Here is a 22,691-nt window from a genome sequence, read left to right as displayed (position 1 = left end):
CCAATTCCAACTGGTTTTGGCAGCTAAACAGTGTTGAGCCTCTTTAGTAGTTTAATTTGAGACCACCTGCTAATATCATGTCCTGTAGTTCTATTTACATTACCAACACATGATTTTTTTCAGTAAGCCAATACAGTTAGGAAACTTTTTTATTAGCTTACCTGGTTATAGAAGTAGAAGAGGGCAAAAAAGTGCCTGTATCTCACCTACAGCCATACCACATTGGATACGCCCAATCTCGTCTGATCTTGGAAGCTAAGCAGTGTTGGGCCTGGTTAGTACTTGGGTGGGAGACCACATGGGAACGCCAGGTGCTGTAGGTTTTTTTCCATTACTGGCAAATTGTTTTTATTCTCTAGCTATTTAAATTGGAAACTTTATCTTTTTATTGCCAATACAGACATTTGGGAGAGGTCAAACAGACACAATAGCCATCACCTAAAGACTTACCACACTGTTTAGGCCCAATTCCAACTGGTTTTGGCAGCTAAACAGTGTTGAGCCTCTTTAGTAGTTTAATTTGAGACCACCTGCTAATATCATGTCCTGTAGTTCTATTTACATTACCAACACATGATTTTTTTCAGTAAGCCAATACAGTTAGGAAACTTTTTTATTAGCTTACCTGGTTATAGAAGTAGAAGAGGGCAAAAAAGTGCCTGTATCTCACCTACAGCCATACCACATTGGATACGCCCAATCTCGTCTGATCTTGGAAGCTAAGCAGTGTTGGGCCTGGTTAGTACTTGGGTGGGAGACCACATGGGAACGCCAGGTGCTGTAGGTTTTTTCCCATTACTGGCAAATTGTTTTTATTTTCTAGCTATTTAAATTGGAAACTTTTTCTTTTTATTGCCAATACAGAGATTTGGGAGAGGTCAAACAGACACAATAGCCATCACCTAAAGACTTACCACACTGTTTAGACGCAATTCCAACTGCTTTTGGCAGCTAAACAGTGTTGAGCCTCTTTAGTAGTTTATTTTGAGACCACCTGCTAATATCATGTCCTGTAGGTCTTTTTACATTACCAACACATGATTTTTTTCAGTAAGCCAATACAGTTAGGAAACTTTTTTATTAACTTAACTTGTTATAGAAGTAGAAGAGGGCAAAAAAGTGCTTGCATCTCACCTACAGCCATACCACATTGGATACGCCCAATCCCGTCTGATCTTGGAAGCTAAGCAGTGTTGGGCCTGGTTAGTACTTGGGTGGGAGACCACATGGGAACACCAGGTGCTGTAGGTTTTTTTCCATTACTGGCAAATTGTTTTTATTCTCTAGCTATTTAAATTGGAAACTTTATCTTTTTATTGCCAATACAGACATTTGGGAGAGGTCAAACAGACACAATAGCCATCACCTAAAGACTTACCACACTGTTTAGGCCCAATTCCAACTGGTTTTGGCAGCTAAACAGTGTTGAGCCTCTTTAGTAGTTTAATTTGAGACCACCTGCTAATATAATGTCCTGTAGTTCTATTTACATTACCAACACATGATTTTATTCAGTAAGCCAATACAGTTAGGAAACTTTTTTATTAGCTTACCTGGTTATAGAAGTAGAAGAGGGCAAAAAAGTGCCTGTATCTCACCTACAGCCATACCACATTGGATACGCCCAATCTCGTCTGATCTTGGAAGCTAAGCAGTGTTGAGCCTGGTTAGTACTTGGGTGGGAGACCACATGGGAACACCAGGTGCTGTAGGTTTTTTCCTATTACTGGCAAATTGTTTTTATTTCTAGCTATTTAAATTGGAAACTTTTTTCTTTTTATTGCCAATACAGAGATTTAGGAGAGGTCAAACAGACACAATAGCCATCACCTAAAGACTTACCACACTGTTTAGGCCCAATTCCAACTGCTTTTGGCAGCTAAACAGTGTTGAGCCTCTTTAGTAGTTTAATTTGAGACCACCTGCTAATATCATGTCCTGTAGTTCTATTTACATTACCAACACATGATTTTTTTCAGTAAGCCAATACAGTTAGGAAACTTTTTTATTAACTTACCTGGTTATAGAAGTAGAAGAGGGCAAAAAAGTGCTTGCATCTCACCTACAGCCATACCACATTGGATACGCCCAATCTCATCTGATCTTGGAAGCTAAGCAGTGTTGGGCCTGGTTAGTACTTGGGTGGGAGACCACATGGGAACACCAGGTGCTGTAGGTTTTTTCCCATTACTGGCAAATTGTTTTTATTCTCTAGCTATTTAAATTGGAAACTTTTTCTTTTTATTGCCAATACAGAGATTTAGGAGAGGTCAAACAGACACAATAGCCATCACCTAAAGACTTACCACACTGTTTAGGCCCAATTCCAACTGCTTTTGGCAGCTAAACAGTGTTGAGCCTCTTTAGTAGTTTAATTTGAGACCACCTGCTAATATCATGTCCTGTAGTTCTATTTACATTACCAACACATGATTTTATTCAGTAAGCCAATACAGTTAGGAAACTTTTTTATTAGCTTACCTGGTTATAGAAGTAGAAGAGGGCAAAAAAGTGCCTGTATCTCACTTACAGCCATACCACATTGGATACGCCCAATCTCGTCTGATCTTGGAAGCTAAGCAGTGTTGGGCCTGGTTAGTACTTGGGTGGGAGACCACATGGGAACACCAGGTGCTGTAGGTTTTTTCCTATTACTGGCAAATTGTTTTTATTTCTAGCTATTTAAATTGGAAACTTTTTTCTTTTTATTGCCAATACAGAGATTTAGGAGAGGTCAAACAGACACAATAGCCATCACCTAAAGACTTACCACACTGTTTAGGCCCAATTCCAACTGCTTTTGGCAGCTAAACAGTGTTGAGCCTCTTTAGTAGTTTAATTTGAGACAACCTGCTAATATCATGTCCTGTAGGTCTTTTTACATTACCAACACATGATTTTTTTCAGTAAGCCAATACAGTTAGGAAACTTTTTTATTAACTTAACTTGTTATAGAAGTAGAAGAGGGCAAAAAAGTGCTTGCATCTCACCTACAGCCATACCACATTGGATACGCCCAATCCCGTCTGATCTTGGAAGCTAAGCAGTGTTGGGCCTGGTTAGTACTTGGGTGGGAGACCACACGGGAACACCAGGTGCTGTAGGTTTTTTCCCATTACTGGCAAATTGTTTTTATTCTCTAGCTATTTAAATTGGAAACTTTATCTTTTTATTGCCAATACAGACATTTGGGAGAGGTCAAACAGACACAATAGCCATCACCTAAAGACTTACCACACTGTTTAGGCCCAATTCCAACTGGTTTTGGCAGCTAAACAGTGTTGAGCCTCTTTAGTAGTTTAATTTGAGACCACCTGCTAATATCATGTCCTGTAGTTCTATTTACATTACCAACACATGATTTTTTTCAGTAAGCCAATACAGTTAGGAAACTTTTTTATTAGCTTACCTGGTTATAGAAGTAGAAGAGGGCAAAAAAGTGCCTGTATCTCACCTACAGCCATACCACATTGGATACGCCCAATCTCGTCTGATCATGGAAGCTAAGCAGTGTTGGGCCTGGTTAGTACTTGGGTGGGAGACCACATGGAAACGCCAGGTGCTGTAGGTTTTTTCCCATTACTGGCAAATTGTTTTTATTTTCTAGCTATTTAAATTGGAAACTTTGGTACTTGTGAGTTATCCGGACGCCCGATTTCTAAATCGGGTCGGATCGGGCACATCGCATCGCATCGCATGCGACCATCGGATGCGATGCGATGCGATGACCCGATTTTTCCATAGGAATCAATGTTAAAATGGACTGAGTCCATTTTAACATGGAATTCAATGGGAAAAAGGGGTCCTTTTCATACCCCTACTATCCAAGTGGGCATGGAGTTGGATATAAACCTGTGGCGAGCGTAGCGAGCCACCGAGCCCGAAGCGTGGCGAGCGTAGCGAGCCCCGCGAGGGGACACGGAATACCGTCCCCTCGCGGGGCTCGCTTCGCTCGCCACGCTTCGGGCTCGGTGGCTCGCTACGCTCGCCACAGGTTTATATCCAACTCCATGCCCACTTGGATAGTAGGGGTATGAAAAGGACCCCTTTTTCCATAGGAATCATTTTAACATTGATTCCTATGGAAAAATCGGGTCATCGCATCCGATGGTCGCATGCGATGCGATGCGATGCGATGCGATATCGCATCGCATCGCATCTGATTGTATGCCTTAACTTAAGGCATACAATCAAAAAATCGGGCGTCCAGATAACTCACAAGTACCGAAACTTTTTCTTTTTATTGCCAATACAGAGATTTGGGAGAGGTCAAACAGACACAATAGCCATCACCTAAAGACTTACCACACTGTTTAGACGCAATTCCAACTGCTTTTGGCAGCTAAACAGTGTTGAGCCTCTTTAGTAGTTTATTTTGAGACCACCTGCTAATATCATGTCCTGTAGGTCTTTTTACATTACCAACACATGATTTTTTTCAGTAAGCCAATACAGTTAGGAAACTTTTTTATTAACTTAACTTGTTATAGAAGTAGAAGAGGGCAAAAAAGTGCTTGCATCTCACCTACAGCCATACCACATTGGATACGCCCAATCCCGTCTGATCTTGGAAGCTAAGCAGTGTTGGGCCTGGTTAGTACTTGGGTGGGAGACCACATGGGAACACCAGGTGCTGTAGGTTTTTTTCCATTACTGGCAAATTGTTTTTATTCTCTAGCTATTTAAATTGGAAACTTTATCTTTTTATTGCCAATACAGACATTTGGGAGAGGTCAAACAGACACAATAGCCATCACCTAAAGACTTACCACACTGTTTAGGCCCAATTCCAACTGGTTTTGGCAGCTAAACAGTGTTGAGCCTCTTTAGTAGTTTAATTTGAGATCACCTGCTAATATCATGTCCTGTGGTTCTATTTACATTACCAACACATGATTTTTTTCAGTAAGCCAATACAGTTAGGAAACTTTTTTATAAGCTTACCTGGTTATAGAAGTAGAAGAGGGCAAAAAAGTGCCTGTATCTCACCTACAGCCATACCACATTGGATATGCCCAATCTCGTCTGGTCTTGGAAGCTAAGCAGTGTTGGGCCTGGTTAGTACTTGGGTGGGAGACCACATGGGAACACCAGGTGCTGTAGGTTTTTTCCCATTACTGGCAAATTGTTTTTATTCTCTAGCTATTTAAATTGGAAACTTTTTCTTTTTATTGCCAATACAGAGATTTAGAAGAGGTCAAACAGACACAATAGCCATCACCTAAAGACTTACCACACTGTTTAGGCCCAATTCCAACTGCTTTTGGCAGCTAAACAGTGTTGAGCCTCTTTAGTAGTTTAATTTGAGACCACCTGCTAATATCATGTCCTGTAGTTCTATTTACATTACCAACACATGATTTTATTCAGTAAGCCAATACAGTTAGGAAACTTTTTTATTAGCTTACCTGGTTATAGAAGTAGAAGAGGGCAAAAAAGTGCCTGTATCTCACCTACATCCATACCACATTGGATACGCCCAATCTCGTCTGATCTTGGAAGCTAAGCAGTGTTGGGCCTGGTTAGTACTTGGGTGGTAGACCACATGGGAACACCAGGTGCTGTAGGTTTTTTCCCATTACTGGCAAATTGTTTTTATTTTCTAGCTATTTAAATTGGAAACTTTTTTCTTTTTATTGCCAATACAGAGATTTAGGAGAGGTCAAACAGACACAATAGCCATCACCTAAAGACTTACCACACTGTTTAGGCCCAATTCCAACTGCTTTTGGCAGCTAAACAGTGTTGAGCCTCTTTAGTAGTTTAATTTAAGACCACCTGCTAATATCATGTCCTGTAGTTCTATTTACATTACCAACACATGATTTTTTTCAGTAAGCCAATACAGTTAGGAAACTTTTTTATTAACTTACCTGGTTATAGAAGTAGAAGAGGGCAAAAAAGTGCCTGTATCTCACCTACAGCCATACCACATTGGATACGCCCAATCTCGTCTGATCTTGGAAGCTAAGCAGTGTTGGGCCTGGTTAGTACTTGGGTGGGAGACCACATGGGAACACCAGGTGCTGTAGGTTTTTTCCCATTACTGGCAAATTGTTTTTATTTTCCAGCTATTTAAATTGGAAACTTTTTCTTTTTATTGCCAATACAGAGATTTGGGAGAGGTCAAACAGACACAATAGCCATCACCTAAAGACTTACCACACTGTTTAGACGCAATTCCAACTGCTTTTGGCAGCTAAACAGTGTTGAGCCTTTTTTAGTAGTTTAATTTGAGACCACCTGCTAATATCATGTCCTGTAGGTCTTTTTACATTACCAACACATGATTTTTTTCAGTAAGCCAATACAGTTAGGAAACTTTTTTATTAACTTAACTTGTTATAGAAGTAGAAGAGGGCAAAAAAGTGCTTGCATCTCACCTACAGCCATACCAAATTGGATACGCCCAATCCCGTCTGATCTTGGAAGCTAAGCAGTGTTGGGCCTGGTTAGTACTTGGGTGGGAGACCACACGGGAATACCAGGTGCTGTAGGTTTTTTTCCATTACTGGCAAATTGTTTTTATTCTCTAGCTATTTAAATTGGAAACTTTATCTTTTTATTGCCAATACAGACATTTGGGAGAGGTCAAACAGACACAATAGCCATCACCTAAAGACTTACCACACTGTTTAGGCCCAATTCCAACTGGTTTTGGCAGCTTAACAGTATTGAGCCTCTTTAGTAGTTTAATTTGAGACCACCTGCTAATATAATGTCCTGTAGTTCTATTTACATTACCAACACATGATTTTATTCAGTAAGCCAATACAGTTAGGAAACTTTTTTATTAGCTTACCTGGTTATAGAAGTAGAAGAGGGCAAAAAAGTGCCTGTATCTCACCTACAGCCATACCACATTGGATACGCCCAATCTCGTCTGATCTTGGAAGCTAAGCAGTGTTGGGCCTGGTTAGTACTTGGGTGGGAGACCACATGGGAACACCAGGTGCTGTAGGTTTTTTCCTATTACTGGCAAATTGTTTTTATTTCTAGCTATTTAAATTGGAAACTTTTTTCTTTTTATTGCCAATACAGAGATTTAGGAGAGGTCAAACAGACACAATAGCCATCACCTAAAGACTTACCACACTGTTTTGGCTAGGGTTACCACCTAGGCCCTTTAATTCCGGACACATATTAATTACACAGGTTCTGTGGCTGGCTGACTTCAAGACTCCACTTCACCTGATTTTAAACTGCCACAGAACCTGTGTAATTAACATGTGTCCGGAATTAAAGGGCCTAGGTGGTAACCCTAGTTTAGGCCCAATTCCAACTGCTTTTGGCAGCTAAACAGTGTTGAGCCTCTTTAGTAGTTTAATTTGAGACCACCTGCTAATATCATGTCCTGTAGTTCTATTTACATTACCAACACATGATTTTTTTCAGTAAGCCAATACAGTTAGGAAACTTTTTTATTAACTTACCTGGTTATAGAAGTAGAAGAGGGCAAAAAAGTGCCTGTATCTCACCTACAGCCATACCACATTGGATACGGCCAATCTTGTCTGATCTTGGAAGCTAAGCAGTGTTGGGCCTGGTTAGTACTTGGGTGGGAGACCACATGGGAACACCAGGTGCGGTAGGTTTTTTCCCATTACTGGCAAATTGTTTTTATTTTCTAGCTATTTAAATTGGAAACTTTTTCTTTTTATTGCCAATACAGAGATTTGGGAGAGGTCAAACAGACACAATAGCCATCACCTAAAGACTTACCACACTGTTTAGACGCAATTCCAACTGCTTTTGGCAGCTAAACAGTGTTGAGCCTCTTTAGTAGTTTAATTTGAGACAACCTGCTAATATCATGTCCTGTAGGTCTTTTTACATTACCAACACATGATTTTTTTCAGTAAGCCAATACAGTTAGGAAACTTTTTTATTAACTTAACTTGTTATAGAAGTAGAAGAGGGCAAAAAAGTGCTTGCATCTCACCTACAGCCATACCACATTGGATACGCCCAATCCCGTCTGATCTTGGAAGCTAAGCAGTGTTGGTCCTGGTTAGTACTTGGGTGGGAGACCACACGGGAACACCAGGTGCTGTAGGTTTTTTTCCATTACTGGCAAATTGTTTTTATTCTCTAGCTATTTAAATTGGAAACTTTATCTTTTTATTGCCAATACAGACATTTGGGAGAGGTCAAACAGACACAATAGCCATCACCTAAAGACTTACCACACTGTTTAGATGCAATTCCAACTGCTTTTGGCAGCTAAATAGTGTTGAGCCTCTTTAGTAGTTTATTTTGAGACCACCTGCTAATATCATGTCCTGTAGGTCTTTTTACATTACCAACACATGATTTTTTTCAGTAAGCCAATACAGTTAGGAAACTTTTTTATTAACTTAACTTGTTATAGAAGTAGAAGAGGGCAAAAAAGTGCTTGGATCTCACCTACAGCCATACCACATTGGATACGCCCAATCCCGTCTGATCTTGGAAGCTAAGCAGTGTTGGGCCTGGTTAGTACTTGGGTGGGAGACCACATGGGAACACCAGGTGCTGTAGGTTTTTTTCCATTACTGGCAAATTGTTTTTATTCTCTAGCTATTTAAATTGGAAACTTTATCTTTTTATTGCCAATACAGACATTTAGGAGAGGTCAAACAGACACAATAGCCATCACCTAAAGACTTACCACACTGTTTAGGCCCAATTCCAACTGGTTTTGGCAGCTAAACAGTGTTGAGCCTCTTTAGTAGTTTAATTTGAGATCACCTGCTAATATCATGTCCTGTGGTTCTATTTACATTACCAACACATGATTTTTTTCAGTAAGCCAATACAGTTAGGAAACTTTTTTATAAGCTTACCTGGTTATAGAAGTAGAAGAGGGCAAAAAAGTGCCTGTATCTCACCTACAGCCATACCACATTGGATACGCCCAATCTCGTCTGGTCTTGGAAGCTAAGCAGTGTTGGGCCTGGTTAGTACTTGGGTGGGAGACCACATGGGAACACCAGGTGCTGTAGGTTTTTTCCCATTACTGGCAAATTGTTTTTATTCTCTAGCTATTTAAATTGGAAACTTTTTCTTTTTATTGCCAATACAGAGATTTAGAAGAGGTCAAACAGACACAATAGCCATCACCTAAAGACTTACCACACTGTTTAGGCCCAATTCCAACTGCTTTTGGCAGCTAAACAGTGTTGAGCCTCTTTAGTAGTTTAATTTGAGACCACCTGCTAATATCATGTCCTGTAGTTCTATTTACATTACCAACACATGATTTTTTTCAGTGAGCCAATACAGTTAGGAAACTTTTTTATTAACTTACCTGGTTATAGAAGTAGAAGAGGGCAAAAAAGTGCCTGTATCAAACCTACAGCCATACCACATTGGATACGCCCAATCTCGTCTGATCTTGGAAGCTAAGCAGTGTTGGGCCTGGTTAGTACTTGGGTGGGAGACCACATGGGAACACCAGGTGCTGTAGGTTTTTTCCCATTACTGGCAAATTGTTTTTATTTTCCAGCTATTTAAATTGGAAACTTTTTCTTTTTATTGCCAATACAGAGATTTGGGAGAGGTCAAACAGACACAATAGCCATCACCTAAAGACTTACCACACTGTTTAGACGCAATTCCAACTGCTTTTGGCAGCTAAACAGTGTTGAGCCTCTTTAGTAGTTTAATTTGAGACCACCTGCTAATATCATGTCCTGTAGGTCTTTTTACATTACCAACACATGATTTTTTTCAGTAAGCCAATACAGTTAGGAAACTTTTTTATTAACTTAACTTGTTATAGAAGTAGAAGAGGGCAAAAAAGTGCTTGCATCTCACCTACAGCCATACCAAATTGGATACGCCCAATCCCGTCTGATCTTGGAAGCTAAGCAGTGTTGGGCCTGGTTAGTACTTGGGTGGGAGACCACACGGGAACACCAGGTGCTGTAGGTTTTTTTCCATTACTGGCAAATTGTTTTTATTATCTAGCTATTTAAATTGGAAACTTTATCTTTTTATTGCCAATACAGACATTTGGGAGAGGTCAAACAGACACAATAGCCATCACCTAAAGACTTACCACACTGTTTAGGCCCAATTCCAACTGGTTTTGGCAGCTAAACAGTGTTGAGCCTCTTTAGTAGTTTAATTTGAGACCACCTGCTAATATCATGTCCTGTAGTTCTATTTACATTACCAACACATGATTTTTTTCAGTAAGCCAATACAGTTAGGAAACTTTTTTATTAGCTTACCTGGTTATAGAAGTAGAAGAGGGCAATAAAGTGCTTGCATCTCACCTACAGCCATACCACATTGGATACGCCCAATCTCGTCTGATCTTGGAAGCTAAGCAGTGTTGGGCCTGGTTAGTACTTGGGTGGGAGACCACATGGGAACGCCAGGTGCTGTAGGTTTTTTCCCATTACTGGCAAATTGTTTTTATTTTCTAGCTATTTAAATTGGAAACTTTTTCTTTTTATTGCCAATACAGAGATTTGGGAGAGGTCAAACAGACACAATAGCCATCACCTAAAGATTGGATACGCCCAATCTCGTCTGATCTTGGAAGCTAAGCAGTGTTGGGCCTGGTTAGTACTTGGGTGGGAGACCACATGGGAACGCCAGGTGCTGTAGGTTTTTTCCCATTACTGGCAAATTGTTTTTATTTTCTAGCTATTTAAATTGGAAACTTTTTCTTTTTATTGCCAATACAGAGATTTGGGAGAGGTCAAACAGACACAATAGCCATCACCTAAAGACTTACCACACTGTTTAGACGCAATTCCAACTGCTTTTGGCAGCTAAACAGTGTTGAGCCTCTTTAGTAGTTTAATTTGAGACCACCTGCTAATATCATGTCCTGTAGGTCTTTTTACATTACCAACACATGATTTTTTTCAGTAAGCCAATACAGTTAGGAAACTTTTTTATTAACTTAACTTGTTATAGAAGTAGAAGAGGGCAATAAAGTGCTTGCATCTCACCTACAGACATACCACATTGGATACGCCCAATCCCGTCTGATCTTGGAAGCTAAGCAGTGTTGGGCCTGGTTAGTACTTGGGTGGGAGACCACATGGGAACACCAGGTGCTGTAGGTTTTTTCCCATTACTGGCAAATTGTTTTTATTTTCTAGCTATTTAAATTGGAAACTTTTTCTTTTTATTGCCAATACAGAGATTTGGGAGAAGTCAAACAGACACAATAGCCATCACCTAAAGACTTACCACACTGTTTAGGCCCAATTCCAACTGCTTTTGGCAGCTAAACAGTGTTGAGCCTCTTTAGTAGTTTAATTTGAGACCACCTGCTAATATCATGTTCTGTAGGTCTTTTTACATTACCAACACATGATTTTTTTCAGTAAGCCAATACAGTTAGGAAACTTTTTTATTAACTTACCTTGTTATAGAAGTAGAAGAGGGCAAAAAAGTGCTTGCATCTCACCTACAGCCATACCACATTGGATACGCCCAATCCCGTCTGATCTTGGAAGCTAAGCAGTGTTGGGCCTGGTTAGTACTTGGGTGGGAGACCACATGGGAACACCAGGTGCTGTAGGTTTTTTCCCATTACTGGCAAATTGTTTTTATTCTCTAGCTATTTAAATTGGAAACTTTTTCTTTTTATTGCCAATACAGAGATTTAGGAGAAGTCAAACAGACACAATAGCCATCACCTAAAGACTTACCACACTGTTTAGGCCCAATTCCAACTGCTTTTGGCAGCTAAACAGTGTTGAGCCTCTTTAGTAGTTTAATTTGAGACCACCTGCTAATATCATGTCCTGTAGTTCTATTTACATTACCAACACATGATTTTTTTCAGTAAGCCAATACAGTTAGGAAACTTTTTTATCAGCTTACCTGGTTATAGAAGTAGAAGAGGGCAAAAAAGTGCCTGAATCTCACCTACAGCCATACCACATTGGATACGCCCAATCTTGTCTGATCTTGGAAGCTAAGCAGTGTTGGGCCTGGTTAGTACTTGGGTGGGAGACCACATGGGAACACCAGGTGCTGTAGGTTTTTTTCCCATTACTGGCAAATTGTTTTTATTTTCTAGCTATTTAAATTGGAAACTTTTTCTTTTTATTGCCAATACAGAGATTTGGGAGAGGTCAAACAGACACAATAGCCATCACCTAAAGACTTACCACACTGTTTAGACGCAATTCCAACTGCTTCTGGCAGCTAAACAGTGTTGAGCCTCTTTAGTAGTTTAATTTGAGACCACCTGCTAATATCATGTCCTGTAGGTCTTTTTACATTACCAACACATGATTTTTTTCAGTAAGCTAATACAGTTAGGAAACTTTTTTATTAACTTAACTTGTTATAGAAGTAGAAGAGGGCAAAAAAGTGCTTGTATCTCACCTACAGCCATACCACATTGGATACGCCCAATCCCGTCTGATCTTGGAAGCTAAGCAGTGTTGGGCCTGGTTAGTACTTGGGTGGGAGACCACATGGGAACACCAGGTGCTGTAGGTTTTTTTCCATTACTGGCAAATTGTTTTTATTCTCTAGCTATTTAAATTGGAAACTTTTTCTTTTTATTGCCAATACAGAGATTTAGGAGAGGTCAAACAGACACAATAGCCATCACCTAAAGACTTACCACACTGTTTAGGCCCAATTCCAACTGCTTTTGGCAGCTAAACAGTGTTGAGCCTCTTTAGTAGTTTAATTTGAGAACACCTGCTAATATCATGTCCTGTAGTTCTATTTACATTACCAACACATGATTTTTTTCAGTAAGCCAATACAGTTAGGAAACTTTTTTATTAGCTTACCTGGTTATAGAAGTAGAAGAGGGCAAAAAAGTGCCTGTATCTCACCTACAGCCATACCACATTGGATACGCCCAATCTCGTCTAATCTTGGAAACTAAGCAGTGTTGGGCCTGGTTAGTACTTGGGTGGGAGACCACATGGGAACACCAGGTGCTGTAGGTTTTTTCCCATTACTGGCAAATTGTTTTTATTTTCTAGCTATTTAAATTGGAAACTTTTTTCTTTTTATTGCCAATACAGAGATTTAGGAGAAGTCAAACAGACACAATAGCCATCACCTAAAGACTTACCACACTGTTTAGGCCCAATTCCAACTGCTTTTGGCAGCTAAACAGTGTTGAGCCTCTTTAGTAGTTTAATTTGAGACCACCTGCTAATATCATGTCCTGTAGTTCTATTTACATTACCAACACATGATTTTTTTCAGTAAGCCAATACAGTTAGGAAACTTTTTTATTAGCTTACCTGGTTATAGAAGTAGAAGAGGGCAAAAAAGTGCCTGTATCTCACCTACAGCCATACCACATTGGATACGCCCAATCTCGTCTGATCTTGGAAACTAAGCAGTGTTGGGCCTGGTTAGTACTTGGGTGGGAGACCACATGGGAACACCAGGTGCTGTAGGTTTTTTCCCATTACTGGCAAATTGTTTTTATTTTCTAGCTATTTAAATTGGAAACTTTTTTCTTTTTATTGCCAATACAGAGATTTAGGAGAAGTCAAACAGACACAATAGCCATCACCTAAAGACTTACCACACTGTTTGGGCCCAATTCCAACTGCTTTTGGCAGCTAAACAGTGTTGAGCCTCTTTAGTAGTTTAATTTGAGACCACCTGCTAATATCATGTCCTGTAGTTCTATTTACATTACCAACACATGATTTTTTTCAGTAAGCCAATACAGTTAGGAAACTTTTTTATTAGCTTACCTGGTTATAGAAGTAGAAGAGGGCAAAAAAGTGCCTGTATCTCACCTACAGCCATACCACATTGGATACGCCCAATCTTGTCTGATCTTGGAAGCTAAGCAGTGTTGGGCCTGGTTAGTACTTGGGTGGGAGACCACATGGGAACACCAGGTGCTGTAGGTTTTTTCCCATTACTGGCAAATTGTTTTTATTTTCTAGCTATTTAAATTGGAAACTTTTTCTTTTTATTGCCAATACAGAGATTTGGGAGAGGTCAAACAGACACAATAGCCATCACCTAAAGACTTACCACACTGTTTAGACGCAATTCCAACTGCTTTTGGAAGCTAAACAGTGTTGAGCCTCTTTAGTAGTTTAATTTGAGACCACCTGCTAATATCATTTCCTGTAGGTCTTTTTACATAACCAACACATGATTTTTTTCAGTAAGCCAATACAGTTAAGAAACTTTTTTATTAACTTAACTTGTTATAGAAGTAGAAGAGGGCAAAAAAGTGCTTGCATCTCACCTACAGCCATACCACATTGGATACGCCCAATCCCGTCTGATCTTGGAAGCTAAGCAGTGTTGTGTCTGGTTAGTACTTGGGTGGGAGAGCACACGGGAACACCAGGTGCTGTAGGTTTTTTTCCATTACTGGCAAATTGTTTTTATTCTCTAGCTATTTAAATTGGAAACTTTATCTTTTTTTTGCCAATACAGACATTTGGGAGAGGTCAAACAGACACAATAGCCATCACCTAAAGACTTACCACACTGTTTAGGCCCAATTCCAACTGGTTTTGGCAGCTAAACAGTGTTGAGCCTCTTTAGTAGTTTAATTTGAGACCACCTGCTAATATCATGTCCTGTAGTTCTATTTACATTACCAACACATGATTTTTTTCAGTAAGCCAATACAGTTAGGAAACTTTTTTATTAGCTTAACTTGTTATAGAAGTAGAAGAGGGCAAAAAAGTGCTTGTATCTCACCTACAGCCATACCACATTGGATACGCCCAATCCCGTCTGATCTTGGAAGCTAAGCAGTGTTGGGCCTGGTTAGTACTTGGGTGGGAGACCACATGGGAACACCAGGTGCTGTAGGTTTTTTTCCATTACTGGCAAATTGTTTTTATTCTCTAGCTATTTAAATTGGAAACTTTTTCTTTTTATTGCCAATACAGAGATTTAGGAGAGGTCAAACAGACACAATAGCCATCACCTAAAGACTTACCACACTGTTTAGACGCAATTCCAACTGCTTTTGGAAGCTAAACAGTGTTGAGCCTCTTTAGTAGTTTAATTTGAGACCACCTGCTAATATCATTTCCTGTAGGTCTTTTTACATAACCAACACATGATTTTTTCCAGTAAGCCAATACAGTTAAGAAACTTTTTTATTAACTTAACTTGTTATAGAAGTAGAAGAGGGCAAAAAAGTGCTTGCATCTCACCTACAGCCATACCACATTGGATACGCCCAATCCCGTCTGATCTTGGAAGCTAAGCAGTGTTGTGCCTGGTTAGTACTTGGGTGGGAGACCACACGGGAACACCAGGTGCTGTAGGTTTTTTTCCATTACTGGCAAATTGTTTTTATTCTCTAGCTATTTAAATTGGAAACTTTATCTTTTTTTTGCCAATACAGACATTTGGGAGAGGTCAAACAGACACAATAGCCATCACCTAAAGACTTACCACACTGTTTAGGCCCAATTCCAACTGGTTTTGGCAGCTAAACAGTGTTGAGCCTCTTTAGTAGTTTAATTTGAGACCACCTGCTAATATCATGTCCTGTAGTTCTATTTACATTACCAACACATGATTTTTTTCAGTAAGCCAATACAGTTAGGAAACTTTTTTATTAGCTTACCTGGTTATAGAAGTAGAAGAGGGCAAAAAAGTGCCTGCATCTCACCTACAGCCATACCACATTGGATACGCCCAATCTAGTCTGATCTTGGAAGCTAAGCAGTGTTGGGCCTGGTTAGTACTTGGGTGGGAGACCACATGGGAACGCCAGGTGCTGTAGGATTTTTCCCATTACTGGCAAATTGTTTTTATTTTCTAGCTATTTAAATTGGAAACTTTTTCTTTTTATTGCCAATACAGAGATTTGGGAGAGGTCAAACAGACACAATAGCCATCACCTAAAGACTTACCACACTGTTTAGGCCCAATTCCAACTGGTTTTGGCAGCTAAACAGTGTTGAGCCTCTTTAGTAGTTTAATTTGAGACCACCTGCTAATATCATGTCCTGTAGGTCTTTTTACATTACCAACACATGATTTTTTTCAGTAAGCCAATACAGTTAGGAAACTTTTTTATTAACTTAACTTGTTATAGAAGTAGAAGAGGGCAAAAAAGTGCTTGCATCTCACCTACAGCCATACCAAATTGGATACGCCCAATCCCGTCTGATCTTGGAAGCTAAGCAGTGTTGGGCCTGGTTAGTACTTGGGTGGGAGACCACACGGGAACACCAGGTGCTGTAGGTTTTTTTCCATTACTGGCAAATTGTTTTTATTATCTAGCTATTTAAATTGGAAACTTTATCTTTTTATTGCCAATACAGACATTTGGGAGAGGTCAAACAGACACAATAGCCATCACCTAAAGACTTACCACACTGTTTAGGCCCAATTCCAACTGGTTTTGGCAGCTAAACAGTGTTGAGCCTCTTTAGTAGTTTAATTTGAGACCACCTGCTAATATCATGTCCTGTAGTTCTATTTACATTACCAACACATGATTTTTTTCAGTAAGCCAATACAGTTAGGAAACTTTTTTATTAGCTTACCTGGTTATAGAAGTAGAAGAGGGCAATAAAGTGCTTGCATCTCACCTACAGCCATACCACATTGGATACGCCCAATCTCGTCTGATCTTGGAAGCTAAGCAGTGTTGGGCCTGGTTAGTACTTGGGTGGGAGACCACATGGGAACGCCAGGTGCTGTAGGTTTTTTCCCATTACTGGCAAATTGTTTTTATTTTCTAGCTATTTAAATTGGAAACTTTTTCTTTTTATTGCCAATACAGAGATTTGGGAGAGGTCAAACAGACACAATAGCCATCACCTAAAGATTGGATACGCCCAATCTCGTCTGATCTTGGAAGCTAAGCAGTGTTGGGCCTGGTTAGTACTTGGGTGGGAGACCACATGGGAACGCCAGGTGCTGTAGGTTTTTTCCCATTACTGGCAAATTGTTTTTATTTTCTAGCTATTTAAATTGGAAACTTTTTCTTTTTATTGCCAATACAGAGATTTGGGAGAGGTCAAACAGACACAATAGCCATCACCTAAAGACTTACCACACTGTTTAGACGCAATTCCAACTGCTTTTGGCAGCTAAACAGTGTTGAGCCTCTTTAGTAGTTTAATTTGAGACCACCTGCTAATATCATGTCCTGTAGGTCTTTTTACATTACCAACACATGATTTTTTTCAGTAAGCCAATACAGTTAGGAAACTTTTTTATTAACTTAACTTGTTATAGAAGTAGAAGAGGGCAATAAAGTGCTTGCATCTCACCTACAGACATACCACATTGGATACGCCCAATCCCGTCTGATCTTGGAAGCTAAGCAGTGTTGGGCCTGGTTAGTACTTGGGTGGGAGACCACATGGGAACACCAGGTGCTGTAGGTTTTTTCCCATTACTGGCAAATTGTTTTTATTTTCTAGCTATTTAAATTGGAAACTTTTTCTTTTTATTGCCAATACAGAGATTTGGGAGAAGTCAAACAGACACAATAGCCATCACCTAAAGACTTACCACACTGTTTAGGCCCAATTCCAACTGCTTTTGGCAGCTAAACAGTGTTGAGCCTCTTTAGTAGTTTAATTTGAGACCACCTGCTAATATCATGTTCTGTAGGTCTTTTTACATTACCAACACATGATTTTTTTCAGTAAGCCAATACAGTTAGGAAACTTTTTTATTAACTTACCTTGTTATAGAAGTAGAAGAGGGCAAAAAAGTGCTTGCATCTCACCTACAGCCATACCACATTGGATACGCCCAATCCCGTCTGATCTTGGAAGCTAAGCAGTGTTGGGCCTGGTTAGTACTTGGGTGGGAGACCACATGGGAACACCAGGTGCTGTAGGTTTTTTCCCATTACTGGCAAATTGTTTTTATTCTCTAGCTATTTAAATTGGAAACTTTTTCTTTTTATTGCCAATACAGAGATTTAGGAGAAGTCAAACAGACACAATAGCCATCACCTAAAGACTTACCACACTGTTTAGGCCCAATTCCAACTGCTTTTGGCAGCTAAACAGTGTTGAGCCTCTTTAGTAGTTTAATTTGAGACCACCTGCTAATATCATGTCCTGTAGTTCTATTTACATTACCAACACATGATTTTTTTCAGTAAGCCAATACAGTTAGGAAACTTTTTTATCAGCTTACCTGGTTATAGAAGTAGAAGAGGGCAAAAAAGTGCCTGAATCTCACCTACAGCCATACCACATTGGATACGCCCAATCTTGTCTGATCTTGGAAGCTAAGCAGTGTTGGGCCTGGTTAGTACTTGGGTGGGAGACCACATGGGAACACCAGGTGCTGTAGGTTTTTTTCCCATTACTGGCAAATTGTTTTTATTTTCTAGCTATTTAAATTGGAAACTTTTTCTTTTTATTGCCAATACAGAGATTTGGGAGAGGTCAAACAGACACAATAGCCATCACCTAAAGACTTACCACACTGTTTAGACGCAATTCCAACTGCTTCTGGCAGCTAAACAGTGTTGAGCCTCTTTAGTAGTTTAATTTGAGACCACCTGCTAATATCATGTCCTGTAGGTCTTTTTACATTACCAACACATGATTTTTTTCAGTAAGCTAAAACAGTTAGGAAACTTTTTTATTAACTTAACTTGTTATAGAAGTAGAAGAGGGCAAAAAAGTGCTTGTATCTCACCTACAGCCATACCACATTGGATACGCCCAATCCCGTCTGATCTTGGAAGCTAAGCAGTGTTGGGCCTGGTTAGTACTTGGGTGGGAGACCACATGGGAACACCAGGTGCTGTAGGTTTTTTTCCATTACTGGCAAATTGTTTTTATTCTCTAGCTATTTAAATTGGAAACTTTTTCTTTTTATTGCCAATACAGAGATTTAGGAGAGGTCAAACAGACACAATAGCCATCACCTAAAGACTTACCACACTGTTTAGGCCCAATTCCAACTGCTTTTGGCAGCTAAACAGTGTTGAGCCTCTTTAGTAGTTTAATTTGAGAACACCTGCTAATATCATGTCCTGTAGTTCTATTTACATTACCAACACATGATTTTTTTCAGTAAGCCAATACAGTTAGGAAACTTTTTTATTAACTTACCTTGTTATAGAAGTAGAAGAGGGCAAAAAAGTGCTTGCATCTCACCTACAGCCATACCACATTGGATACGCCCAATCCCGTCTGATCTTGGAAGCTAAGCAGTGTTGGGCCTGGTTAGTACTTGGGTGGGAGACCACATGGGAACACCAGGTGCTGTAGGTTTTTTCCCATTACTGGCAAATTGTTTTTATTCTCTAGCTATTTAAATTGGAAACTTTTTCTTTTTATTGCCAATACAGAGATTTAGGAGAAGTCAAACAGACACAATAGCCATCACCTAAAGACTTACCACACTGTTTAGGCCCAATTCCAACTGCTTTTGGCAGCTAAACAGTGTTGAGCCTCTTTAGTAGTTTAATTTGAGACCACCTGCTAATATCATGTCCTGTAGTTCTATTTACATTACCAACACATGATTTTTTTCAGTAAGCCAATACAGTTAGGAAACTTTTTTATCAGCTTACCTGGTTATAGAAGTAGAAGAGGGCAAAAAAGTGCCTGAATCTCACCTACAGCCATACCACATTGGATACGCCCAATCTTGTCTGATCTTGGAAGCTAAGCAGTGTTGGGCCTGGTTAGTACTTGGGTGGGAGACCACATGGGAACACCAGGTGCTGTAGGTTTTTTTCCCATTACTGGCAAATTGTTTTTATTTTCTAGCTATTTAAATTGGAAACTTTTTCTTTTTATTGCCAATACAGAGATTTGGGAGAGGTCAAACAGACACAATAGCCATCACCTAAAGACTTACCACACTGTTTAGACGCAATTCCAACTGCTTCTGGCAGCTAAACAGTGTTGAGCCTCTTTAGTAGTTTAATTTGAGACCACCTGCTAATATCATGTCCTGTAGGTCTTTTTACATTACCAACACATGATTTTTTTCAGTAAGCTAATACAGTTAGGAAACTTTTTTATTAACTTAACTTGTTATAGAAGTAGAAGAGGGCAAAAAAGTGCTTGTATCTCACCTACAGCCATACCACATTGGATACGCCCAATCCCGTCTGATCTTGGAAGCTAAGCAGTGTTGGGCCTGGTTAGTACTTGGGTGGGAGACCACATGGGAACACCAGGTGCTGTAGGTTTTTTTCCATTACTGGCAAATTGTTTTTATTCTCTAGCTATTTAAATTGGAAACTTTTTCTTTTTATTGCCAATACAGAGATTTAGGAGAGGTCAAACAGACACAATAGCCATCACCTAAAGACTTACCACACTGTTTAGGCCCAATTCCAACTGCTTTTGGCAGCTAAACAGTGTTGAGCCTCTTTAGTAGTTTAATTTGAGAACACCTGCTAATATCATGTCCTGTAGTTCTATTTACATTACCAACACATGATTTTTTTCAGTAAGCCAATACAGTTAGGAAACTTTTTTATTAGCTTACCTGGTTATAGAAGTAGAAGAGGGCAAAAAAGTGCCTGTATCTCACCTACAGCCATACCACATTGGATACGCCCAATCTCGTCTAATCTTGGAAACGAAGCAGTGTTGGGCCTGGTTAGTACTTGGGTGGGAGACCACATGGGAACACCAGGTGCTGTAGGTTTTTTCCCATTACTGGCAAATTGTTTTTATTTTCTAGCTATTTAAATTGGAAACTTTTTTCTTTTTATTGCCAATACAGAGATTTAGGAGAAGTCAAACAGACACAATAGCCATCACCTAAAGACTTACCACACTGTTTAGGCCCAATTCCAACTGCTTTTGGCAGCTAAACAGTGTTGAGCCTCTTTAGTAGTTTAATTTGAGACCACCTGCTAATATCATGTCCTGTAGTTCTATTTACATTACCAACACATGATTTTTTTCAGTAAGCCAATACAGTTAGGAAACTTTTTTATTAGCTTACCTGGTTATAGAAGTAGAAGAGGGCAAAAAAGTGCCTGTATCTCACCTACAGCCATACCACATTGGATACGCCCAATCTCGTCTGATCTTGGAAACTAAGCAGTGTTGGGCCTGGTTAGTACTTGGGTGGGAGACCACATGGGAACACCAGGTGCTGTAGGTTTTTTCCCATTACTGGCAAATTGTTTTTATTTTCTAGCTATTTAAATTGGAAACTTTTTTCTTTTTATTGCCAATACAGAGATTTAGGAGAAGTCAAACAGACACAATAGCCATCACCTAAAGACTTACCACACTGTTTGGGCCCAATTCCAACTGCTTTTGGCAGCTAAACAGTGTTGAGCCTCTTTAGTAGTTTAATTTGAGACCACCTGCTAATATCATGTCCTGTAGTTCTATTTACATTACCAACACATGATTTTTTTCAGTAAGCCAATACAGTTAGGAAACTTTTTTATTAGCTTACCTGGTTATAGAAGTAGAAGAGGGCAAAAAAGTGCCTGTATCTCACCTACAGCCATACCACATTGGATACGCCCAATCTTGTCTGATCTTGGAAGCTAAGCAGTGTTGGGCCTGGTTAGTACTTGGGTGGGAGACCACATGGGAACACCAGGTGCTGTAGGTTTTTTCCCATTACTGGCAAATTGTTTTTATTTTCTAGCTATTTAAATTGGAAACTTTTTCTTTTTATTGCCAATACAGAGATTTGGGAGAGGTCAAACAGACACAATAGCCATCACCTAAAGACTTACCACACTGTTTAGACGCAATTCCAACTGCTTTTGGAAGCTAAACAGTGTTGAGCCTCTTTAGTAGTTTAATTTGAGACCACCTGCTAATATCATTTCCTGTAGGTCTTTTTACATAACCAACACATGATTTTTTTCAGTAAGCCAATACAGTTAAGAAACTTTTTTATTAACTTAACTTGTTATAGAAGTAGAAGAGGGCAAAAAAGTGCTTGCATCTCACCTACAGCCATACCACATTGGATACGCCCAATCCCGTCTGATCTTGGAAGCTAAGCAGTGTTGTGTCTGGTTAGTACTTGGGTGGGAGAGCACACGGGAACACCAGGTGCTGTAGGTTTTTTTCCATTACTGGCAAATTGTTTTTATTCTCTAGCTATTTAAATTGGAAACTTTATCTTTTTTTTGCCAATACAGACATTTGGGAGAGGTCAAACAGACACAATAGCCATCACCTAAAGACTTACCACACTGTTTAGGCCCAATTCCAACTGGTTTTGGCAGCTAAACAGTGTTGAGCCTCTTTAGTAGTTTAATTTGAGACCACCTGCTAATATCATGTCCTGTAGTTCTATTTACATTACCAACACATGATTTTTTTCAGTAAGCCAATACAGTTAGGAAACTTTTTTATTAGCTTAACTTGTTATAGAAGTAGAAGAGGGCAAAAAAGTGCTTGTATCTCACCTACAGCCATACCACATTGGATACGCCCAATCCCGTCTGATCTTGGAAGCTAAGCAGTGTTGGGCCTGGTTAGTACTTGGGTGGGAGACCACATGGGAACACCAGGTGCTGTAGGTTTTTTTCCATTACTGGCAAATTGTTTTTATTCTCTAGCTATTTAAATTGGAAACTTTTTCTTTTTATTGCCAATACAGAGATTTAGGAGAGGTCAAACAGACACAATAGCCATCACCTAAAGACTTACCACACTGTTTAGACGCAATTCCAACTGCTTTTGGAAGCTAAACAGTGTTGAGCCTCTTTAGTAGTTTAATTTGAGACCACCTGCTAATATCATTTCCTGTAGGTCTTTTTACATAACCAACACATGATTTTT

The 22,691-nt window shown here is 39.6% G+C and overlaps 44 non-coding genes and 4 pseudogenes across 44 annotated transcripts; all 48 read left to right on the top strand.

Moving 5' to 3' along the window:
• Nucleotides 1–204: 204 nt before the first annotated feature.
• LOC146030833 (5S ribosomal RNA) lies at nucleotides 205–323 on the top strand. Its single transcript, XR_014456317.1, has one exon. It is a non-coding gene; the product is annotated as a 5S ribosomal RNA (ribosomal RNA).
• Nucleotides 324–668: 345 nt separating this feature from the next.
• LOC146030832 (5S ribosomal RNA) lies at nucleotides 669–787 on the top strand. The gene has a single exon (XR_014456316.1). It is a non-coding gene; the product is annotated as a 5S ribosomal RNA (ribosomal RNA).
• Nucleotides 788–1,132: 345 nt separating this feature from the next.
• Nucleotides 1,133–1,251, top strand: LOC146033531 (5S ribosomal RNA). The gene has a single exon (XR_014458939.1). It is a non-coding gene; the product is annotated as a 5S ribosomal RNA (ribosomal RNA).
• A 345-nt stretch (nucleotides 1,252–1,596) lies between these two features.
• Nucleotides 1,597–1,715, top strand: LOC146032274 (5S ribosomal RNA). Its single transcript, XR_014457716.1, has one exon. It is a non-coding gene; the product is annotated as a 5S ribosomal RNA (ribosomal RNA).
• Nucleotides 1,716–2,060: 345 nt separating this feature from the next.
• Nucleotides 2,061–2,179, top strand: LOC146031209 (5S ribosomal RNA). Its single transcript, XR_014456679.1, has one exon. It is a non-coding gene; the product is annotated as a 5S ribosomal RNA (ribosomal RNA).
• Nucleotides 2,180–2,524: 345 nt separating this feature from the next.
• LOC146030856 (5S ribosomal RNA) lies at nucleotides 2,525–2,643 on the top strand. Its single transcript, XR_014456339.1, has one exon. It is a non-coding gene; the product is annotated as a 5S ribosomal RNA (ribosomal RNA).
• A 345-nt stretch (nucleotides 2,644–2,988) lies between these two features.
• On the top strand, nucleotides 2,989–3,107 carry LOC146031931 (5S ribosomal RNA). Its single transcript, XR_014457383.1, has one exon. It is a non-coding gene; the product is annotated as a 5S ribosomal RNA (ribosomal RNA).
• Nucleotides 3,108–3,452: 345 nt separating this feature from the next.
• LOC146034953 (5S ribosomal RNA) lies at nucleotides 3,453–3,571 on the top strand. The gene has a single exon (XR_014460356.1). It is a non-coding gene; the product is annotated as a 5S ribosomal RNA (ribosomal RNA).
• A 952-nt stretch (nucleotides 3,572–4,523) lies between these two features.
• Nucleotides 4,524–4,642, top strand: LOC146033408 (5S ribosomal RNA). The gene has a single exon (XR_014458817.1). It is a non-coding gene; the product is annotated as a 5S ribosomal RNA (ribosomal RNA).
• A 345-nt stretch (nucleotides 4,643–4,987) lies between these two features.
• On the top strand, nucleotides 4,988–5,106 carry LOC146032294 (5S ribosomal RNA). Its single transcript, XR_014457735.1, has one exon. It is a non-coding gene; the product is annotated as a 5S ribosomal RNA (ribosomal RNA).
• A 345-nt stretch (nucleotides 5,107–5,451) lies between these two features.
• On the top strand, nucleotides 5,452–5,570 carry LOC146033523 (5S ribosomal RNA). The gene has a single exon (XR_014458932.1). It is a non-coding gene; the product is annotated as a 5S ribosomal RNA (ribosomal RNA).
• A 346-nt stretch (nucleotides 5,571–5,916) lies between these two features.
• Nucleotides 5,917–6,035, top strand: LOC146029212 (5S ribosomal RNA). Its single transcript, XR_014455324.1, has one exon. It is a non-coding gene; the product is annotated as a 5S ribosomal RNA (ribosomal RNA).
• Nucleotides 6,036–6,381: 346 nt separating this feature from the next.
• LOC146031517 (5S ribosomal RNA) lies at nucleotides 6,382–6,500 on the top strand. Its single transcript, XR_014456982.1, has one exon. It is a non-coding gene; the product is annotated as a 5S ribosomal RNA (ribosomal RNA).
• Nucleotides 6,501–6,845: 345 nt separating this feature from the next.
• LOC146029200 (5S ribosomal RNA) lies at nucleotides 6,846–6,964 on the top strand. The gene has a single exon (XR_014455322.1). It is a non-coding gene; the product is annotated as a 5S ribosomal RNA (ribosomal RNA).
• Nucleotides 6,965–7,476: 512 nt separating this feature from the next.
• On the top strand, nucleotides 7,477–7,595 carry LOC146027517 (5S ribosomal RNA). Its single transcript, XR_014454916.1, has one exon. It is a non-coding gene; the product is annotated as a 5S ribosomal RNA (ribosomal RNA).
• Nucleotides 7,596–7,940: 345 nt separating this feature from the next.
• Nucleotides 7,941–8,059, top strand: LOC146031590 (5S ribosomal RNA). Its single transcript, XR_014457054.1, has one exon. It is a non-coding gene; the product is annotated as a 5S ribosomal RNA (ribosomal RNA).
• A 345-nt stretch (nucleotides 8,060–8,404) lies between these two features.
• Nucleotides 8,405–8,523, top strand: LOC146033284 (5S ribosomal RNA). The gene has a single exon (XR_014458694.1). It is a non-coding gene; the product is annotated as a 5S ribosomal RNA (ribosomal RNA).
• A 345-nt stretch (nucleotides 8,524–8,868) lies between these two features.
• On the top strand, nucleotides 8,869–8,987 carry LOC146031265 (5S ribosomal RNA). The gene has a single exon (XR_014456735.1). It is a non-coding gene; the product is annotated as a 5S ribosomal RNA (ribosomal RNA).
• Nucleotides 8,988–9,332: 345 nt separating this feature from the next.
• LOC146029188 (5S ribosomal RNA) lies at nucleotides 9,333–9,451 on the top strand. Its single transcript, XR_014455321.1, has one exon. It is a non-coding gene; the product is annotated as a 5S ribosomal RNA (ribosomal RNA).
• Nucleotides 9,452–9,796: 345 nt separating this feature from the next.
• On the top strand, nucleotides 9,797–9,915 carry LOC146031792 (5S ribosomal RNA). Its single transcript, XR_014457246.1, has one exon. It is a non-coding gene; the product is annotated as a 5S ribosomal RNA (ribosomal RNA).
• Nucleotides 9,916–10,260: 345 nt separating this feature from the next.
• LOC146030831 (5S ribosomal RNA) lies at nucleotides 10,261–10,379 on the top strand. The gene has a single exon (XR_014456315.1). It is a non-coding gene; the product is annotated as a 5S ribosomal RNA (ribosomal RNA).
• Nucleotides 10,380–10,479: 100 nt separating this feature from the next.
• Nucleotides 10,480–10,602, top strand: LOC146029703 (5S ribosomal RNA; annotated as a pseudogene).
• A 345-nt stretch (nucleotides 10,603–10,947) lies between these two features.
• LOC146031223 (5S ribosomal RNA) lies at nucleotides 10,948–11,066 on the top strand. Its single transcript, XR_014456693.1, has one exon. It is a non-coding gene; the product is annotated as a 5S ribosomal RNA (ribosomal RNA).
• Nucleotides 11,067–11,411: 345 nt separating this feature from the next.
• Nucleotides 11,412–11,530, top strand: LOC146033161 (5S ribosomal RNA). Its single transcript, XR_014458572.1, has one exon. It is a non-coding gene; the product is annotated as a 5S ribosomal RNA (ribosomal RNA).
• A 345-nt stretch (nucleotides 11,531–11,875) lies between these two features.
• On the top strand, nucleotides 11,876–11,994 carry LOC146031934 (5S ribosomal RNA). The gene has a single exon (XR_014457386.1). It is a non-coding gene; the product is annotated as a 5S ribosomal RNA (ribosomal RNA).
• Nucleotides 11,995–12,340: 346 nt separating this feature from the next.
• Nucleotides 12,341–12,459, top strand: LOC146033039 (5S ribosomal RNA). Its single transcript, XR_014458450.1, has one exon. It is a non-coding gene; the product is annotated as a 5S ribosomal RNA (ribosomal RNA).
• A 345-nt stretch (nucleotides 12,460–12,804) lies between these two features.
• LOC146034401 (5S ribosomal RNA) lies at nucleotides 12,805–12,923 on the top strand. Its single transcript, XR_014459807.1, has one exon. It is a non-coding gene; the product is annotated as a 5S ribosomal RNA (ribosomal RNA).
• A 346-nt stretch (nucleotides 12,924–13,269) lies between these two features.
• LOC146032076 (5S ribosomal RNA) lies at nucleotides 13,270–13,388 on the top strand. The gene has a single exon (XR_014457522.1). It is a non-coding gene; the product is annotated as a 5S ribosomal RNA (ribosomal RNA).
• A 346-nt stretch (nucleotides 13,389–13,734) lies between these two features.
• On the top strand, nucleotides 13,735–13,853 carry LOC146031933 (5S ribosomal RNA). Its single transcript, XR_014457385.1, has one exon. It is a non-coding gene; the product is annotated as a 5S ribosomal RNA (ribosomal RNA).
• Nucleotides 13,854–14,198: 345 nt separating this feature from the next.
• On the top strand, nucleotides 14,199–14,317 carry LOC146027867 (5S ribosomal RNA; annotated as a pseudogene).
• A 345-nt stretch (nucleotides 14,318–14,662) lies between these two features.
• LOC146032918 (5S ribosomal RNA) lies at nucleotides 14,663–14,781 on the top strand. Its single transcript, XR_014458329.1, has one exon. It is a non-coding gene; the product is annotated as a 5S ribosomal RNA (ribosomal RNA).
• Nucleotides 14,782–15,126: 345 nt separating this feature from the next.
• Nucleotides 15,127–15,245, top strand: LOC146032434 (5S ribosomal RNA). Its single transcript, XR_014457869.1, has one exon. It is a non-coding gene; the product is annotated as a 5S ribosomal RNA (ribosomal RNA).
• A 345-nt stretch (nucleotides 15,246–15,590) lies between these two features.
• LOC146034317 (5S ribosomal RNA) lies at nucleotides 15,591–15,709 on the top strand. The gene has a single exon (XR_014459723.1). It is a non-coding gene; the product is annotated as a 5S ribosomal RNA (ribosomal RNA).
• A 345-nt stretch (nucleotides 15,710–16,054) lies between these two features.
• On the top strand, nucleotides 16,055–16,173 carry LOC146031791 (5S ribosomal RNA). The gene has a single exon (XR_014457245.1). It is a non-coding gene; the product is annotated as a 5S ribosomal RNA (ribosomal RNA).
• Nucleotides 16,174–16,518: 345 nt separating this feature from the next.
• Nucleotides 16,519–16,637, top strand: LOC146030830 (5S ribosomal RNA). Its single transcript, XR_014456314.1, has one exon. It is a non-coding gene; the product is annotated as a 5S ribosomal RNA (ribosomal RNA).
• Nucleotides 16,638–16,737: 100 nt separating this feature from the next.
• LOC146029702 (5S ribosomal RNA) lies at nucleotides 16,738–16,860 on the top strand (annotated as a pseudogene).
• Nucleotides 16,861–17,205: 345 nt separating this feature from the next.
• Nucleotides 17,206–17,324, top strand: LOC146031222 (5S ribosomal RNA). Its single transcript, XR_014456692.1, has one exon. It is a non-coding gene; the product is annotated as a 5S ribosomal RNA (ribosomal RNA).
• A 345-nt stretch (nucleotides 17,325–17,669) lies between these two features.
• On the top strand, nucleotides 17,670–17,788 carry LOC146032800 (5S ribosomal RNA). Its single transcript, XR_014458218.1, has one exon. It is a non-coding gene; the product is annotated as a 5S ribosomal RNA (ribosomal RNA).
• Nucleotides 17,789–18,133: 345 nt separating this feature from the next.
• Nucleotides 18,134–18,252, top strand: LOC146031932 (5S ribosomal RNA). The gene has a single exon (XR_014457384.1). It is a non-coding gene; the product is annotated as a 5S ribosomal RNA (ribosomal RNA).
• A 346-nt stretch (nucleotides 18,253–18,598) lies between these two features.
• On the top strand, nucleotides 18,599–18,717 carry LOC146032682 (5S ribosomal RNA). The gene has a single exon (XR_014458106.1). It is a non-coding gene; the product is annotated as a 5S ribosomal RNA (ribosomal RNA).
• A 345-nt stretch (nucleotides 18,718–19,062) lies between these two features.
• On the top strand, nucleotides 19,063–19,181 carry LOC146032566 (5S ribosomal RNA). The gene has a single exon (XR_014457994.1). It is a non-coding gene; the product is annotated as a 5S ribosomal RNA (ribosomal RNA).
• Nucleotides 19,182–19,526: 345 nt separating this feature from the next.
• LOC146031930 (5S ribosomal RNA) lies at nucleotides 19,527–19,645 on the top strand. Its single transcript, XR_014457382.1, has one exon. It is a non-coding gene; the product is annotated as a 5S ribosomal RNA (ribosomal RNA).
• A 346-nt stretch (nucleotides 19,646–19,991) lies between these two features.
• On the top strand, nucleotides 19,992–20,110 carry LOC146032447 (5S ribosomal RNA). The gene has a single exon (XR_014457881.1). It is a non-coding gene; the product is annotated as a 5S ribosomal RNA (ribosomal RNA).
• A 345-nt stretch (nucleotides 20,111–20,455) lies between these two features.
• On the top strand, nucleotides 20,456–20,574 carry LOC146035057 (5S ribosomal RNA). Its single transcript, XR_014460461.1, has one exon. It is a non-coding gene; the product is annotated as a 5S ribosomal RNA (ribosomal RNA).
• A 346-nt stretch (nucleotides 20,575–20,920) lies between these two features.
• Nucleotides 20,921–21,039, top strand: LOC146032074 (5S ribosomal RNA). The gene has a single exon (XR_014457521.1). It is a non-coding gene; the product is annotated as a 5S ribosomal RNA (ribosomal RNA).
• A 346-nt stretch (nucleotides 21,040–21,385) lies between these two features.
• Nucleotides 21,386–21,504, top strand: LOC146031929 (5S ribosomal RNA). Its single transcript, XR_014457381.1, has one exon. It is a non-coding gene; the product is annotated as a 5S ribosomal RNA (ribosomal RNA).
• A 345-nt stretch (nucleotides 21,505–21,849) lies between these two features.
• Nucleotides 21,850–21,968, top strand: LOC146027866 (5S ribosomal RNA; annotated as a pseudogene).
• Nucleotides 21,969–22,313: 345 nt separating this feature from the next.
• On the top strand, nucleotides 22,314–22,432 carry LOC146032329 (5S ribosomal RNA). Its single transcript, XR_014457770.1, has one exon. It is a non-coding gene; the product is annotated as a 5S ribosomal RNA (ribosomal RNA).
• The last annotated feature ends 259 nt before the right edge of the window (nucleotides 22,433–22,691 follow it).

Source organism: Crinia signifera, chromosome 8 (assembly GCF_055691185.1).
Source record: "Crinia signifera chromosome 8, ASM5569118v1, whole genome shotgun sequence".
NCBI lineage: Eukaryota > Metazoa > Chordata > Amphibia > Anura > Myobatrachidae > Crinia > Crinia signifera.
This window is presented reverse-complemented; position numbering and strand designations above follow the sequence as displayed.